The 19,296-nt window shown below is 38.1% G+C and overlaps 2 protein-coding genes across 9 annotated transcripts in view; one reads left to right on the top strand and one right to left on the bottom strand.

Annotated features, from left to right (window-relative positions):
* The window catches only part of scml2 (Scm polycomb group protein like 2), a 58,591-nt gene extending 53,374 nt beyond the window's left edge, over positions 1–5,217 (bottom strand). For 2 of the 4 annotated variants that reach the window (XM_015363902.2, XM_015363905.2), the window contains exon 1: positions 4,972–5,216. The gene's annotated coding sequence lies outside the window, so the exon portion shown is untranslated. Of the gene's footprint in view, positions 1–4,971 lie in introns of all 4 variants that reach the window. The other 2 variants (XM_015363903.2, XM_015363904.2) reach the window with 2 other exon arrangements.
* A 13,166-nt stretch (positions 5,218–18,383) lies between these two features.
* The window catches only part of cdkl5 (cyclin dependent kinase like 5), a 95,575-nt gene continuing 94,662 nt past the window's right edge, over positions 18,384–19,296 (top strand). For 2 of the 5 annotated variants that reach the window (XM_015363832.2, XM_015363827.2), the window contains exon 1: positions 18,385–18,492. The gene's annotated coding sequence lies outside the window, so the exon portion shown is untranslated. Of the gene's footprint in view, positions 18,585–19,296 lie in introns of all 5 variants that reach the window. The other 3 variants (XM_015363831.2, XM_015363829.2, XM_015363828.2) reach the window with 3 other exon arrangements.

Below are 19,296 nucleotides of genomic sequence, written 5' to 3'. Positions count from 1 at the left end.
CATTTACCAGATGACAGATTATGTAAAGATTGTCTGCTTTAATCCACTTCACCTGTGAATGACTGCTAGAGTAAACAAGGCTGGCAGACTGACTGATCGCATCTTCACAACTCAGTCCAGCTGCAAAGATTAAACTTCAGCTGGAATCAGTAAATGGTCTATTTAAGAGACTGCCTGCTTCTTACCCTGTTGTGGTTTGACAATGATCAAGGTCCCACTCACTTAAAGATAAAACTTCAAAAACCTCAAAAATGCCCACTATTCCAAATCTGAAAACCAAAACCATTTTCAAAGCTTGATCACCATCATTTTCCTTCAAAGTGTTTCAGGACAAGACAAGAATGAAACAGCTAAATTAAACCCATTCCTTGTAAAGAAGATTTCTGGAGCACAACAAATCCCATCAGAAGAAGACTCTGGCATATAAACCTACAGTAATTTTCACAAGAATTCTGAAAAATCTCTAACACACCACACCACATCATCTCCATAATCCTAACAACAAGCAGTCACACATTTTAAAGTAATCAACATTCAGTTACTGGTGTGGGTCCTCATTGAAGTATGAAAAACCTGAGATCAGAAAATCCATTGTACAGATTGTCAAGGGACCTGCTACAGTGCATATAGCTGCACTTTTGAAATAACAACTAAAAATCTACAGGAGATGCTATCCTTACATCCAAATAATTTATTCTCACACATATCCCCAGTGGTCACAACATCTCCAATGATTAAGGTACAATTTTCTGGGTAAATCTCTTTTTGCATGGACCATCCAAAGTATGTAGACTACAATGTGTCAGACTTCCCTTTCTTTAAGCTAGTCCTCCAACTTTCTACCTAAAATGTTAGTAGGCTGTGTTTAACAGCAGAACCAGGAGGACTGAGTAGTATGTGTGCATCTAATTTGACTGTTTTACATTAACAGTCATAAATATTAACCAAGGATAACGTACAATACAAAGTAATACAATATCTATTAAAAAACAACATAGATAACATCTCTCCCAAATCACAACAAAAAGTATAATTTTCAAAATCAGTAGTTTACCAAGGCTCCAAATAATGTAATGGAACACAATCTTGCCTTTCAGAAACGTAAGTTTAAATTTGGTCTCTGCTATGAAGTACCATGCCCCAGAATCAATCACCAGTGGATATCACTTCAGGCCCCAGAATGAAATTCTAATTTGTCTGTTCCACTTGTGAGACCCAAGGTTAAATGGTCTAAATTCTGAGACTTGTGGTGTGCTGATGGAATTAAAGAGGGAAACTCTCATGACATTTAATGTGCTAGAGTCTGGCCCGTCTTACTGATCTGATAATTATTCCAACTTGCAAACTGATCTGCACTACTTTTATCAAAAGGAAAAGAATTAATATGGATTACAGCCATTAAATGTCGTACCAATTGACATTTGTTATATGAAATGATTACATTTTGTTTGGAGTTAATGGAATGATAACAGTTTGAATGTTCCCTGACTAATGGACTACTGTAATAATTCTTTAATTTCAAACCTTTAAGGATTATTTTAATTAGCAGTACAATCATATCTGTTTATACATAGAATCATTAAACATTTTATATGGAGATTCAGGCAACATTTGCTGTATTTTTATCAATTACAGTTGATTTTAATGAAACAAATTGTTTACAAAATCTGAGCAGCTTATGAAAGAGACACTATTTCCAATTTAGATTCAGCAATTAATGTGCTTGTTAATACATATAATAAAACACAAATGCATATGAATACCTGCCTCAAAAACTGAAAACAGAAAGCACTTCTTTATACAAAGGGTTGCGGGAGTGTGGAACAAGCTACGCAACCATGTTTTTGAAACCGATACCCTGACTCCCTTCAAGAAAGTGCTACTAACCTGCCGGGCAGGCTGGATGGGCAGATGGCCTCCTCTTGTTTGTAACTGTGCATATGTTCTTTTTAATTAGTCTCAACCCTGAACCAATTTCCAGGTTTCACATATAGGTAAATGAACCTCTGTAGAACAGAGTGCCTTATAATCTTCCTAGGCAAATAGATATTTAACTATATGGTTACAGTTAATTTTCCATATAGATATGAGGTCAGGGGTTGGTAGCAATTAACTTTCCAAATCCGTGCCATGTCAGGGGTTTCCATGGCAATCTCAATACAAATTCGTTTCTTAAACCCTCTTCACTCGGCTTTCCACCATGGTGAACAAGGAAGGCTGTTCCAAGACTCTTAAATCCCCCTGAACACATCACACAAACTATTGCAGCGTTCACCAGCCATCTCTGAACAATTCTCTGCCACACTTTCACATGGAAGGCAACCAATTTCTTTTAACCAAATACCTTTCACCTTCTGAAAGTTTCTGAATAAACAGTGTGTGGTGATATCAGGATTACAGACTGTGCATCAGACTGTTGCCTGATACACCTCCAGATCCCTACTAGCTGCATGCTTTGCATTTAATAATGCATGTAAAGAAGTACTATTATACTTTTCACCTAGGGTTGCATTTGTGCTCCAAATGTCTCATTTAAGACAGATTTTGTTTCTTTCCTCATTAGCTCAAAGTAGATTTTTTTTTTACATTTTACATGCAGCAATAATAAAACTGAAACCCTGACAATGCATTTTCCTTTGAAGATCTTAACAATCAATCTACATCAAAAGATTTAAAAAAGCAACAACAAAATAATCATACCACTTTTTTTAAGGGTTGGTAATACGTAATTGGTAATTAGTTGTGAGCTTTGGAACACTTTTACATTAACGAAAGATTGCTAATGGTTTCAGGTATTTAATACGCCTACGTAATTCACAACTCAAGTCTGTTTTTCCTGAACCACAGAAACCTGTTCACATGTGTAAAGAGTGACACATTGCGCCTTTATTCATGTACCATGAGAGGATGCAACAGTTTCCAGCATTGTTGAGACATTTATAGGTCTATGACACTAGGTTTCCACATTTATTCAAGTTTCACTATTTGCTTTGTGTTTCATTAAAAATACTTAAGCTGATACAATCACTACAGGGAGTAATTTGCCGGTTAATGAAAAACCCTGTGAGTTTTATGTCAAAATCCAGTGCACACTTCTGTGACTGACAACAAAGGCTTCAACAAAATCTCCTCAGCCATTTTAAGATTTAATGGACCATAACAGCAAAACGTAAGAAAAATAAATGGTAAAAATGTTTCCAATGGACATCTAACCCTTTTTAACCAAAAGTCTGACATCATACTAAATGCAGAATAATGGCATGAATGGTAATATATTATTTATTATTAAAACTAAAACATATACATCCTGTCTGACCTGTAAACATAGAAGCTCATTAAGAGTTTTTGAGTTTAAAAATAAAATGTTTACAAAAATACTGCACTTTATTTTGATGAACGAATTCTTAATTTCTTGCTGCTCTCAACCTACTTTCGGGTGCTCATTTTTTCCACTGTATCTCCAATAAATAACACTTCTTCTTTGTTAAAATCTTTATTTCCCTGAACTTCCCATAACATCATTTCGAACAGGAAACCACAGACAGAAAGCAAACCGATATAAAACAATCATATAAGCAAACCCATTTTATAAATCATGCTGAATTAGCTCACTGGATTTCAAATATAATCCAAAACGCTTTCGACTAGTTACCAACGTTAATCGAAAAAAAAAGTTTTAAAACTGGAACCACTTTAACGGTCATGTGTTTTTTTAGAGTTTATCAGCTTCTAATAAGAGTTTACTTGGTTCGCTTTAAATCAAATTCTCTAAACTTTTAACATTTTCGCACTCGTATTTTTATGTTCGGTTTACAATCACGCGTATAATAACCTTTATTTATAAATCAGATATCAAAGTACTTTGCAGATGCACAGTTAGGTCATGGGTGTATGATATAACACGTTAAAACAACACTACAACTTCCTTAACCATTGTCACCCCAAACTATAAGAATTTAAAGCATTTATGTTTATAAAAAAAATCAAACGAACAAATGCTAATGTTTGTGTTATGCAAAGAATCCGTCGCTACGCTTAAAAAACAAACTATTATTTGTATCCACCTTTCTTTTTAGAGTAAAAAAAACTATTAAATAAACATGAAAAAAAAAACAGATTCTGTTAAACTGTAACACAAAAATGAGCCACTCGAGGTGGAGGCGTGTCCCCATTAAACACTGCGTGACGGAATTTGAAATAACCCAAACCCAACAGCAAGAGGCTGGGATTGTTATTGTGTAACACTACACAAAACAGAAAACGGTTTTCAAAAAGACCGTTCTTCCCATCGCTACTAATATTCCACTAAGACATCCACTGTTTTCATTTGCCAACTGCATTACTTTTCAGATTTCTGACAAACGCCCTTATGTAATACAAGCAGCATCAACACATTTCCCAAACAGAAATGAAACATTACAAACAGCACATTGCATTTTTTTATACCCAAAACGTGAACGGTGTCACCAATACTTTGCATACACAGAAGCAGTTCCAGACAGGACTGAAAAGCTGTCGCCAGTGTGCGGTGGCAGGTAGCTAGCCAGTGAAGAAACCTGTCCGAAATTAAAACAGTCTCATCTTCGCTACAGCTGGCGCATTTTGATATGGCGTATTACGCATATAATCTCTCTCCCTCCTCACAATGTCACTCTATCTAATTTTCGGGCGGGTGGGGAAGTGAACGTGTGGCGATACGCCATAAGAAATAAAAACGATACGCATTTTTTACACCGCGACTCCGGTTCAGATCACGTAGTAAACACGCCAGATGGGTTCCCCGTAGTTTAGGGAGTAACATACACAGAGAGATAAAAAAAACCGAGCGGGGTGGACAAAACTCAGCTCTTTCGCGTTTTGTATTTGCGCACTGAATCCACAATGCGGGCACACAAACCACCGGTCTAGAGGCAGGCGACCTCGCCGTGTGTAGCGACGAGGCCATGAGCAAGTGAAAGCGAAATAACTTACCCAATTTGACAAGAAATTTGCAGCAGATTTCAACACTTTCTCTCCTCCACTAGGCCGCCATGTTCCGTGTTGCTCCGCGCATGTCCTCCAGCGGCTCCGACTCGCATTTCAATGCGGGGCTCTTCAGGAGCGGTGATGGTGATACAGTAGGTACTTTTCATGAGTGTAGGTTTATGCTATTACGTCATTTATTGCCCCGTCCCCCAGATTTTGAAGTCGCACTCAGAAAATATCGGTCGACTGATGCACTTAACCTATTTTATTTTTATATAAATTGAAAGAGTTTGGTAAAGCCATGACAGGTAGGTCATACTTGTAGCCAGTGAACGCTCCAAGCAGCTTTCCCTCCCAATTTTGGGGTGGGGTTACTGGGAAAAAGTTTGCCCTTTCCAAGCGCGTATTTTACATAAAAAATTGTCTTCATTTCCCCCATAGTACTGTTAGTTGTGTTATGATTTACAGTTTCATGAAAAAATAAAAAACATGCCATTTATGATTCACAGTGCCCTTCAAATAAAAATCTGGGGTGTTGCGAGGAAAACTACATTTGGTCTTAAGTGTGAACACTGTAAATATTAGGGGAACGTCATTCCGTTGGTCGTCCCCTTAAAATTTGTTGATAATGAAATGTGTACCCATTTGCTACAGCTTAAGAAATGAAGGTAAATGCGATAAAAATCCAAACGCATCTTTTGTGTCAAAAGGTCGTTCAACTTGCTTAATGCTTACCAAATCAAAATACTGCAATATTAATGGAAAGTAGAATTTGTTTCACACACAAACTGTTCTCTTCCTCTTACCCGCGACGGCTTCTATAAAGTTGATGCATTTCAAATGCTGCGAAGATGCAGTTTTAAGGATTAAAAATATATTCACTGTTAAAAGTGAAGAATATAAAATAATAAGAAAAAGTAAATCAGTGAAACAAATTAAAATATTAGTTGAAGTTGGTATTGCATTCCACTGAAAGGCTTTGGTAAGCCTTGTTGTCTCGCAGAGCTGGGGGCCTGTGTTGATTTCGGACCTGGGGTGCTATCTGTGTGGAGTTTGTATGATCTCCCTGTGTTTGTGTGCGTTTCTCAGGGGAGCTCTGGTTTCCTCCCACAGTCCAAAAAACATACAGGTAGGTTGTAGTAGTTCAAGTGGGTAGCTGCGTCAGCATGCGTAGGCTGCAAAGGAACAAGTAATAGGTTTATTCCATGCTGACAAAAAGAAGAAAGAAAACACAACGTTTCGGCCGTGGAGCCTTCTTCAGGTGTGTCGTTCCTTCAGGTAGGTTAATTAACTTCTGGGATAACTGGCCCTGGTGTGAGTATGTGTGCGTGTTTGTGTCTCTGTGTGTTCTGCGATAGATGGGTATCCCATCTAGGATGTGTCCCGCCTTGTGCCTGTTGCTTGACAAAACAGGTTCTGGCTCCCTTGTGACCATGAATTGGATAAAATGGTTAGAAAATAGATGGATAGAGCAAATGGGTGAAATGGGCATCACTGAGACAGAAGAGGCTACTGGTTGAAAAGTCTGGGATGTTTATGCTGACAGATCAGTTACATCTGCCAGACCATGTGGGGAGGAATTTAAAAACACAAACAGAATCCTAGGATATATAGGTGAAATTGTAGCATGCTTTTCGACTTGAACAGAGAAATGGATGAATATTTAAGTAAAGAGTATTCAAATGAATGAACGGTGAAGAATTATCCAAAGGACACAAGTATAAACTATTTGAAAGTGCATTGAAAACTGAGAACAGGGGGCACTTCTTTATCCAAAGGGTTGTGGGAGAGTGGAACACATTTCCCAGGCATGTTGTTGAAGTTGATACTCTGATGTCTTTAAAAAAACAGTGGGAAGGGATCCCTGGGTCAATTAGCTACTAATTATCAAATGGTGTGTGGGGGCTACACATTGGTGGTAGAAGGGAGTCCCCATTACTGGTAAAGCACTTTGAGTACTTTGTGGAATGTCCAGATAAATGTTATATAAATGTAAGGAATTATTATTATTAATAGCTGGATAGTCTGAATGACCTCCTCTTTGTAACTGTTAATATGTTCTTAGTAATGAGTCTCAACCCTGAACTAGTTTTCAGTTTTTGTATATTTCAAACATATGTGGAATTTAAGTAACTGAATCTCTGCAGAATACAACTTCCTTTTCTGTGGGTATTTGTTAGAGACATTCGTGGAAAGTGACCTGCCTAGTTAGACAGCAACCGACCATGAATAAGCAAATTGAAGAGAGAATGGGTGGGATTATGTTTATTACTGTTCTCTGCAAGAGAGTATTTTTCAAACTAAAAATTTAGTGCAGAAGCCAGTTCAAGAAGTCTAATTATGAACAAATTCAGTTAAAGGGACTAGTTAGCCTAAAAAGTTTTGGATACAGTTGAAACAAAAATCAGAAGACCCAGGAATCCTTCAGGAGAAATGTATTTCAAGAACCACTGCTCTAATCATACAATCAGCAATAGGGGTTACTTAATTCATACAAGCATTTCTGCATGCCAGATTTCTTAAAAGAAAGCACAGCTGGTAAAATCTTATTGGCATCTTCACTGAAGTCTCACAGTAAAGCAATCCGATGATTAAGATAATAGTTTTTGATGATAGAGAACTGCTATTTGAAATTTTATATTGCTATTTGTGAGTCTCATATGTACCATATATAAAACAGATGACAATCTGTTTTTGATATATGGTGCATATATGACTTACAAATACCAGTTTAGACAAATATGTATGTATATCATTCTCTTCTTCACAGCCCAAAGGTCTGTAGCCCGTAATGGATCAAAATCGACTAGAATTGACCCTGTCAGCAAGCTGCCACAGAAATTATAGAGGCAATGCATCATAAATTCCATCGGGTAGAAACACAAAAAGGTGGGACAAGCAAAGTGCGGTTGTTAAATACAGGTCTGTTATCTGAAGTTATCTGAGTGTTATCTCCCCTGCAACCCCGAAACTGGAGCAGTTAGAAAATGGATGGATGGGACCTGACGTGGGCATGATGTGGAATTCGGAATAGCTGGAATTGGAAACTCCAATTGAATGAATGCCAAACCGTCCCAATTTTGTTGCAGTTGCAACACCTAAGTGGTTCTTACTATGTGCATGAACTATCTTCAGTTACATTAAAGTATGATTGTATGTCTTAATCATGGAATATGTTGAATCTGTCATGATGTTGATGTATTTACCTTAATGATATTAAGACTGGAATTATCTTGAACTTTATTGTATCGTGTTCAATCCCAAAGGCAATAATGATAGGTAAATGTATTACTAAAAACACTAGCATAATATGTACATAAATCTCTTATATAACAGAGCCTATAAGCTCCTACATCAGTTTATTCCCTAAATTATGCATCATGGATTTAGTCATCATCTGCTTGCATTAAAATTCTGGAGTCTGCTGATATTTCAGAAAACATGCTTTCCATTTTGTTTGGACAAATCATGCTGAATATTGTAGTTCAAAATATGGATCCTCTGAATAACATGAGGTGTGGGTAACTGGTTACTTTTCATTTGAGAGCGGTGTATGATAAAATACACCATATTACATTATTATCATCAGCATCAGACATTAGGAGTAATGTAAGTGATGCTGGCAGAAGCAGCTCTCATGGAAATCAGCAGTAACAAAAGTAATGACTTAATAATAATCATATTGGAAACATAACATTTGTTTTTCATTATCGTTATCCTACAGAATGTTAGACTACAGAATAGATTTGAAGCCATTGTCAATATGTGAGCTTCTGTCTTGTATTACTGTGATGCTGGTAAGCAGAGCCCCTCTACAGAAGCACGTGCACATGCTGGCATAGGTAAACAATATTTCCATTAAAAAAGCAACATAAGAATGTTTTGATGGCTAGATGTACTAAATTAGCTATATTTACTGGAACTTGATGCCATCTTGTGGTTTCAGTTTGTAAGATATTACAGTACGGGGAAAAGTCAGATTATCATTTCAGTCAGAAAAATGTTTTTTCAACAAACAAGTGCATCTTCCGTAGGACATTTAGAGGACCAATGTGTATTTTGCCATTTGTTCATCTTAACATTTTTTAATAGAAGCAGCAGTAGTAACTAGCAACACTTTAGATATTTAAATTTTTTCCAAAAAAATTTTAAAGGTTGAATTAAAAAAGGTTAAGAATCCATTATGGGATAGTACCGAAAATGAGAAAAACTGGAAAATTAATGTGATTTGGAAAAATGTCTGAAAAATACCATTAATGTCAAACAGGAACATTTCTTCATATACAAGGAACGTTTCATTCAGGGACAGTTTTTAAAAGATATTCTGGGGATGTGTAGTGGTATAAATACCTTCTGGCAGTAAATTGAGTGATTTGTATGAGTGTGTGTTCTTTGTGCGTAATTTTAGTACTGACAACCGTGTCAGTACGAATTTATAACGCACTTAATCTGATATACTCCCCAATAAACAAACATTGCTCACTGGCTTAGACCTGACATGCAGAACCTTATTTGTTTCTTGTTATTTCAAGATTTCTTTTGAAATTTTTCTAGTGCAGCATATGTTGGAGTGGCATTTGGCATGAGTAATTTTTAGAAACACTAATTATATTTAGCCTCCGACCTTTTGAGTCTTTTTCTGGAAGCTCATTAGGGATAAATCTGGGTCACCTGCTCTGTGGTGAAATGAACCCATCTTGACTCACTGTTCTGACAAGTGACGCTGTGTTGAACCAATCTTTACAGTTAAGTGTCTGTGTGACTGTAGTAGTCTAAATGGACCTCCATGAAATTGCTTTCCCTTGGTTTGGTTTTGTCACACTTTTAAGGCTGGGTGCTACATAAGCAATTTTTTACTGCATCTGAAATGTAATCATCTCTACCCTGAACCTTTCAGGGTGTGCTGATGTTGTGTCATAATCTGTGTCCCTTTTCTAGATTTCAGGGATTTTGAATACTTTCATTACTGTAGCTACATTGTAGCTTATTGAGTATTTATACAGTGTGATAATCACAGTATATTGTTTTTCTTTGAAAAAGACAAACTTGCAGGATTTAACAGCCATGATTCTGTCTGATATTGTGAAATGGCGTTAGCTACATGAATGTTTTAAACAAGAAAGTGATACTTCTTGGTAATGTTTTGTTTTAAATGATAGGATGTACCCATGCATGGGTCAGCAACTGTCTCTGACAAAAGCCAAAAGTAATGTACTGCTTGATACCATGTCCAGTTGTGAGTATGTTCTTATTTTTGATTCTATATTATCATATTATAACTTCTTGATGTGTGAGGAGCAAAAGATAAAAGAATGTTTTTTGTTCAGGGAACAGGTTGAGCCTTTTCATCTAGACATCACCTGTTTAAGCCATCATTGATGCAGAATAAAAGCATACTTTGCTACTTTGTGCTCAAAAAAACATATTGATCTTTAGATCTTTTATCTTAAATGATCATTTTGTTATAAACTGATACAGTATAGTAGGGTTTGTGAAAAAAATATTTTATACATGGAGGTAAACAGTTGCCAATAACAGAAGATTCTTAATACAATTTTCATTCTTTTATATACAGTACAGCACCTTCAGAAAGTTTACACCCCCTTCCAATTTTTCACAATTTGTTTTATCTTTATTTACACACTACACTCCACGTGGTAATTTCACAATTGTGGAAGCCCCCACCACCCTCTGTTAACATTTGGAGGAAGCAATTTGACAACAATTACAGTTGTGAGTCTGAAGGGTTTGTTCTCTATGAACGTGCACACCTATATTTGAACATTTGGACTGTTTGGACTCTGTTGTGTTTCTCGGGAAGCGCTGATGAACACCGATCTTCAAGTCACATTTCTGATTGGATTTTGGTCGGGCTCTGATTGGGCCACTCAAGGACATTTACCTTTTCATTCCTTTGCCACTCCAGTGCTGCTCTGGCCATGTGCGTCAGGCCATTGTCAGCGGTCAGGTGAACTTCCATCCCCGTTTCAGCTTTCTTGCAGAAGGCGCTAGCCTTCCCTCGTGAACTTTTCCGTGTATCCTCCTTTAATTTTCCCGCCTTTGCGGAGAAGTACTCCCACCCCTGCTGACGGGAAACACCCCGCTAACGTGATGCTGACATCACGCTCCACAGCCAGAATGATGTTCTTTCAGTGTTTTCCAGTGTTGAGTTTGTGCCAGTTACAGTGCTTTGCATTTAGACTAAAGAGTTCCATCTTTGTTTTGTCGGACACAAATGCTTTTGCCATGTGTTCGCAGGATCATTTAAATGCTCTGTGGCTGTTTTTTTAGTATTGGCTTCCATCGTGATATCCTGCTATATAGGCCAGATCTGTGGGGTGCCTATGATATTGTAACGCAACGGGGTTCAGGTGGGCGCCCTTGCCGCATTAGGTCGGACCCCCACTGTCGGGGGCTCGAACCCGGGACTCTCGCGTCACTAAACAGGGACCCAGCCCGGTGAGCTAAAGAGAGATCTCTCCACAGCCCAGTAGCTGTAGTCCTGCTATCACAGGGAAGGGCGGCGCCGTCACCTGCTCTGGTTAGCTGGCTCTTACACAGTACCTGTCGGCCATATGCATTACAATATTGTCATATGTACACAAGCCTGTAGCTCTTTCAGATTTGCCATTGGCCTCTTGGTAGCCCCTCTGATCAGTCTCCCTGCTTGCTCATCCAGTTTGGGGAGACAGCCTGTTCTAAGCATTGTTGGTGGAGCCATACGCCTCATCCTTCTGAATAATAGTCTTGACTGTGCTCTCAGGAGTAGGCTGAAATTCAAGGCTGAAATTTTTTATACCTCATCTGTGCCAGTAATTTGTTTCAGAGCTCTTTTGAAAGCTCCATGGTGCTCATTGTTGAGACTGCATAAAGAACCTACAGAAACTGCTGAATTTGTCCTGAACTCATGAGAATCACTACAATTAAACACAGATGGGGGTCAGTTAACTTGGTGTGTGATTTTAAAGGCAATTGGTTGCACCTGATCTAATTTAGGATTGTAATTACAAGGTGGGTGAACGCTTAGGTAACCAAGCTGTGCCAGTTTTTATTTGTAATTAATTTTCTAACAATTATTAGACTATCATTGTCACTGGCAAGCTGTAGGGCAGGTTGTGTTGATGAAAGAAAAAAAACGGTTTTAATGCATTTTAATTTCAGTTTGTAAGACAGCAAAAGATGAAAATTTTGAAAGAGGGTGTAGATTTCCTATAGTCCAGTATATAAAATTGACACTCCCAAAAATATTTATTTGATACATTTCTAAAGTGCAGTATATGGATGGTTGTTTGATTGCCAAAAGTTCAATTGATCATTCTCTCAAGAGAGATCTTTTTAGAACCACAAATTATATAAACCATGATGAACTCTAAATATTGTTCTGTTTCTCATTGGTACGTTAAATTGTATGTTGCTATTTATTCTACTACGGATATTTTCCATTTTTGATTTTATAATTTCTATTTAAAAATCTGGTAGGGTGCAAATCATCTAATTATTGGGATTTAAGTAATGTGTCATAAATTAAGGCAGACACTCTTTTCGATACCTTTCATATATTAATACATTACACAGATTAGGAGACAATACTTGGAATTGTTTTTAAAAAAACAGATGTGACTTTTCATGCCCTGGTGATTTATTGTTTTTTTTTAATCTAACTTCTTGTTGTGAAATGTAATTTGACAAGCTCATTAGTCAGCATTGCTTCCTCTTTAATTGAGAAAGATAAGCATTTTGCTATGTCTGGGAGGAAGCTAGATTCGTAAATGCTGTATAGGTTGTAAGCGTCTTCTTATGGTTATCTAAAGGGTGTTATTAATAAGGCGTTTATTAGTTCAGATGGTCATATGTTAAGTCTGTTTATTCCATTTTAAAATACAGGCTGAATTTTGTTATTGTTGTTCCAACCATGAATAAAGTAAATATAGACTTTGTGGGTATAAATATCACCCAGTTTGGGCTGTAATTGAGTGAGTTCTATCCTATATTCATAACATGTATTTTTAGCTATCAATGCTGTCTTTATGCTTAGTACAACAAATTCTGAACCAGAAGAAGTTACCAACAGAAGTTGCAAATTGTCTAATTGCATATTCTTCAGGTTTTATCCACTGTCACTATTTCTAAGTAATTCTAAGTCATAAAAACAACACAATTGCACAATTGCTATAAATGGTCTCAAAAGATCACAGAAATACCAGTTTATGGTTCTCAAGTTAGTATAAAAATGTACAAAGCTTATGCACTGTGGGGAGCTTGTTAACAAATCTTTAATTTATTAAACATCTTAAAACCATTATCTGTTATTACACTATGTCAGTTTGGTACTGGATTATTGACTATTTCAATCTTTAGTGGTTCTGTAACTTGTCCTTGTTCTGTAAATTGTTCTTCTTGTCAAAAAAAAGAAAAAGAAAAAGAAGTAAATAGTAAGGAAATAATGGAAGTAGAGGGAAAAAGTGAGTTTTTATTACATTTTAAATTTGTTGCATTTCAGTACACAAAAATCCGTATTATAGTAACGATAAAAGGTATTTGTTGTATTATTATTGTTTTTTTATTTAAACTTTTGATTGTCCCGACCGTCATTTCACCATCTTAATGCTGTGAATATAGGTCCAAAGGAAGAGCCTGGTTTCTGGATCCAGCTCTGTATAAACCCTGAACAGAGGTTCCACAAACCATTAGAGAGTTTTATAATTAGGAGACAGGCAGTTAAAGAGTGGTAACTCGAGTGGAATAATTAAAAAGATTTGAATGTATTTCAGTGAGTTCTAAGGGAGACCTCTTGAGTGGCACATTCGCCTCTAGCCCACAATTAAATTCCAGCGCCCCCGTGTGGTGACTAGTGACACTGCTCCATAGCGGGTGCCGTCCGTTAGATGAAACGGTTAACCAAGGTCTTGACTTAATTGGCTGTTAAAAGTCCCCATATCATTTATTGAAAGAGTAGAGGTGTTGAACTGGTGTCCTTGTTAAATTACAGTCTGGGCCTGTACAATCTGACCTTCCTGAAGTTTCCCCTTAACTCTTTAGGTGGGTCTCCTTCTAAATGCAGAGCATTCTGTGATCCTTTGGAATGATCGGTTCTTTATAAATGCAATGAAATTATTATTAATATATGCAGGCTCATTGCAATCTATTTTTGACGACTTTTCAGATTATCTTACTAGCTGGGAAGAACAACATATATGATATGTTTAGGTGGGTAGCTGCGTCAGCATGCGTAGGCTGCAAAGGAACAAGTAATAGGTTTATTCCATGCTGAAAAAAAGAAGAAAGAGAACACAACGTTTCGGCCGTGGAGCCTTCTTCAGGTGTCACCTGACACCTGAAGAAGGCTCCACGGCCGAAACGTTGTGTTCTCTTTCTTCTTTTTTTCAGCATGGAATAAACCTATTACTTGTTCCTTATATGATATGTTTTGCTACCTCATCAAAATGCACTAGACGATTGTCATGCTACAGTATAAACACCCTGATCCTCCACGTAGTGAGGAGTAAGTGGGGGTGTGGTGACAGCTGAAGGCCAGGTTTGTAGTCCTCACCTTGTGCATTGTCACGTGCACAGCGACACCCATGACGAAAGAGCCATCACACTTGACATCTGGATCAGATTTTCATTTCTTTTGGTACTGATGGTACTCCAAAATAGTTTCTTCCCCAGAGTTGTCAAGTTGGTGACGCCCCCACTCCCTCCCACCATATTCTGATCTCTCCTAACGTCTTCCTGTACCCACAATGACTGTAGTCCTACACCACTACACACACATGTACAGTAAGCCGAAACTGTACTGTCCCCTCGATAGCCCAGTAAAACTGTACCGGTCGTTATAATATTTAATATTTATTAATTAACCATACTATTTTTGCACTGTTCCAAGAATTACCTTGCACTGTTTTTGTCCTGTTATATTGTCTCTATTTGCGTAATTTTGCACAGTTTTGATTACTTCATTACATGTTATTTATGTTATGTTATTAAATGTTACTGTTATTGCTATTGTGTTACTGTCTATTGTCTTATCTTCTGTCCTATTTATATAATGCACCTGAGTGACTAATGAGTAACACTTTTCATTATACTATGCACCTGTGTAAGTTTAATGACAATAAAGTTGAATTGATGGTGGTGTTGGTGGGTATGTATACAGTGCCTTGCGAAAGTATTCGGCCCCCTTGAACTTTTCAACCTTTTGCCACATTTCAGGCTTCAAACATAAAGATATATTTTTTTTATTTTATGTGAAGAATCACCAACAAGTGGGACACAATTGTGAAGTGGAACGAAATCTATTGGATTTTTGAAACTTTTTTAACTAATAAAAAAATGAAAAGTGGGGCGTGCAAAATTATTCGGCCCCTTTACTTTCAGTGCAGCAAACTCACTCCAGAAGTTCAGCGAGGATCTCTGAATGATCCAATGTTGTCCTAAATGACTGATGGTGATAAATAGAATCCACCTGTGTGTAATCAAGTCTCTGTATAAATGCACCTGCTCTGTGATAGTCTCAAGGTTCTGTTGAAAGAGCAGAGAGCATCATGAAGACCAAGGAACACACCAGGCAGGTCCGTAATACTGTTCTGGAGAAGTTTAAAGCCGGATTTGGATACAAAAAGATTTCCCAAGCTTCAAACATCCCAAGGAGCACTGTGCAAGCGATCATCTTGAAATGGAAGGAGTATCAGACCACTGCAAATCTACCAAGACCTGGCCGTCCCTCTAAACTTTCAGCTCAGACAAGGAGAAGACTGATCAGAGATGCCCAGAGGCCCAGAGGCCCATGATCACTCTGGATGAACTGCAGAGAACTACAGCTGAGGTGGGAGAGTCTGTCCATAGGACAACAATCAGTCTTACACTGCACAAATCTGGCCTTCATGGAAGAATGGCAAGAAGAAAGCCATTTCTCAAAGATATCCATAAAAAGTCTCATCTTAAGTTTGCCACAAGCCACCTGGGAGACACCCTAAACATGTGGAAGAAGGTGCTCTGGTCAGATGAAACCAAAATCGAACTTTTTGGCTACAATGCAAAACGATATGTTTGGCGTAAAAGCAACACAGCTCATCACCCTCAACACACCATCCCCACTGTCAAACATGGTGGTGGCAGCATCATGGTTTGGGCCTGCTTTTCTTCAGCAGGGACAGGGAAGATGGTTAAAATTGAGGGGAAGATGGATGCAGCCAAATACAGGACCATTCTGGATGAAAACCTGTTGGAGTCTGCAAAAGACCTGAAACTGGGACGGAGATTTATCTTCCAACAAGACAATGATCCCAAACATACAGCAAAATCTACAAAGGAATGGTTCACAAATAAACGTATCCAGGTGTTTGAATGGCCAAGTCAAAGTCCAGACCTGAATCCAATTGAGAATCTGTGGAAAGAGCTGAAAACTGCTGTTCACAAACGCTCTCCATCCAACCTCACTGAGCTCGAGCTGTTTTGCAAGGAAGAATGGGCAAGAATTTCAGTCTCTCGATGTGCAAAACTGATAGAGACATACCCCAAGCGACTTGCAGCTGTAATCGCAGCAAAAGGTGGCTCTACAAAGTATTAACGCAAGGGGACCGAATAATTTTGCACGCCCCACTTTTCATTTTTTTTATTAGTTAAAAAAGTTTCAAAAATCCAATAGATTTCGTTCCACTTCACAATTGTGTCCCACTTGTTGGTGATTCTTCACATAAAATAAAAAATTTATATCTTTATGTTTGAAGCCTGAAATGTGGCAAAAGGTTGAAAAGTTCAAGGGGGCCGAATACTTTCGCAAGGCACTGTATCTTACATTCCTAATGATGAGCAAATGCTTTTTGTTATTTATGATGATGAGATTCACCTGCCTTCTTTTTTTGTATTAGTGGGGAGAACTGATATATTCACAAATTTGTATTTTTATGTCCATTAGTGAATATTTTTGGCACTTTTTCTATCTTGGAATTTGCAGGAACTCAGACTTTTGCAGTTTACTGTATCATGAGACAAACGTTTAAGGCAGCTCCAGTTTAATACTCCAGTTTTCATGTCAACATTGTCCTCTGCGGCAGCAGACACTAGCAGCTCGGGCCCAATTAATCATTCACACATGTCTGTCCTCTCTGAAACCTTTCATGCCAGTCGTACAGTAGGTAGTTTTCCTCACTCCTGCTAATTGTATTATATCTATTAGCAATCCCATATTTGTATTTTACATCTTTTGTTAAGTTCTTAATTTTCAATTCCTTTGGTGTATATTTTAATGATAACTGTTGAACCATGATTTAACAATATAGGATTAAATCATCATCAACAATCATCATAATGAAATTGATATAAAGAATCGGCTCTGTCTACATTTCCCCAGCAGATGGCAGTAGAAATCTAATACACTGCAATTCACTTGGATAGCATCCTTATGATCTATTTGAAACTGTTATAAATAATATCGTAAATGCCTAAATTCTAAGTTTAACCAGTGTTTGAATGGTCTTTTTTGCCATTCAAACAGCTACCCTCTGTAACAGAATTTACATAGAAGTGTGATTCTTTAATCGATGTCAATTAACAAAGAACGTCCAAGACAGTTAATGAAATGCAGTATTCTTGCATAATAAACTGGGTGAGTCAGGTAAAAGTGTAATAAATTATTCGTAAATAAGGATGTTGTTACCTCTGAATTGCACCCCATCTACACAGTTCATTTTAAGATGTTTTTTGGGTTTGTATTACCAAATGCATGGATTTATGCTCTTGGTTCTACCACTCCGTAGAAACGTAAACACAATGAACTCAAGATGCTATTATGTGTTCTACGTAATTTTAAAACAGATACGTTTTTTCCGTAGAATATTGGCAATTCCACAGTTAAAGATGGATTTACTTTAAAAATCAGTATAATTTTAATTTACTATACAACGCAGATGAGGTTTAACGACCTTATTTTAAACGGTTGCCAGAACAATTAAAATGTAAAAGCATACGTACTGTATATATATTGCAACGCACATAAACATGTTTAATGCTGCATCTAACGGATTAAGGAGCATGTGTTAAACGGCATGTTAGAAAGGGTGGCAATTGTTAGTCAAATAAAATGGGGGATGGGATATACAAAATAAACCTGCACAACAAATCTTTCACAGCAAACGCCTGTCCACCGCGGATCAGAATAGAAAGTGAACATGAACTGTCACCTACAGTATGCTCACTCAACCGGACTTGGGGGGGATAACTACCTCTCGGCGTTTACCGTGGGATTCCAACACTCAACCTATCTTCGGTGGTCCCGCCTTCTTGAAGACGCCCACCTCCGAATTCTCTTCTATCATTGGATAAAGAGCAAAGGGGCGGCTCGCCAAAGGGTTCTTCTTCGTACTATGATTGGACAGACGTCTGCCAATAAACATCCAGTCTCCTCGGTAACTAATAGTGCCGTGGTAGGTTGTCATCTGAAGGGGTTTGGTTACTGTTGCTGCTGCTGCAATGAAAACATCGGCAGTGGAGGAGAGTGGAGCCAGTCTTTTAATTGCCAAGATTTGCGTGAGTATGTTTAAGTTGTCATGTTGTGGATGCCCTGCGAATAGGCTGCAGACGTGCTGTCGGGTTGTTGTGCTCCTCGTACGCGAACATCTGTGTGTATCCTCTATATATATATGTTTTTTTTTTCCGGGTGGTCGGGGGGTGCCGTAGCAGCAGCGGCAGCTGACACTTCGCCGCACGGCTCTCGTTTCGGGAATGGTGGCGGCGGGGTGCTGCGGGGGTTTGGGAGCGAGTGGTGTGCGCAGGATGATGGGGGGGGGAGACACGTCTCGTTAAGAACTGTAATTGTGCATTAAGACGACGCCGTTAGACCTGTAGCCGAACCCGCGTCAGCCCTTCGCGGATATTTCTCGCAAGCATTCAAGTCTTCCAGCGCACAGCCGATCGCCCGTCTGTATATCATAGACTCATTTTTGTTATTAGACGAGATAGGCCTGTTTATTGTACGGTTATTAACTACGCCCTTTCTGACTGATTTTTGCGTATTCGCTGAAAAGATTGACGGTGGCTATGCCATTGATTCCGTTTTATTACTTTAGGTAATGAAGTGTTGTGTTCGTGCCACCCACCATCAGTCTACCTTATCACAGCTGCCTGATTGATACCAGGAGTATTTGACGATCGCAATGACTGGGGAAAAGAATTCAGTTTTTTTTTTTTTGGAGGCACTCACAAACATTCCATCACATTTAATTGTTCAGAAAAGGGGGTTTGGTTTCATATAATTCAGGTCGCCTCTTAATAAGTGGTTGTGGTTGATGGTGTTGGGAGGGGGCGGCGGGTGAGATTTGTCAGTAGCAACAG

The sequence above is a fragment of the Lepisosteus oculatus genome, chromosome 15, assembly GCF_040954835.1.
Source record: "Lepisosteus oculatus isolate fLepOcu1 chromosome 15, fLepOcu1.hap2, whole genome shotgun sequence".
NCBI lineage: Eukaryota > Metazoa > Chordata > Actinopteri > Semionotiformes > Lepisosteidae > Lepisosteus > Lepisosteus oculatus.
The sequence above is the reverse complement of the archived record's forward strand: the minus strand, read 5'-3'. Positions and strand labels throughout refer to the sequence as shown.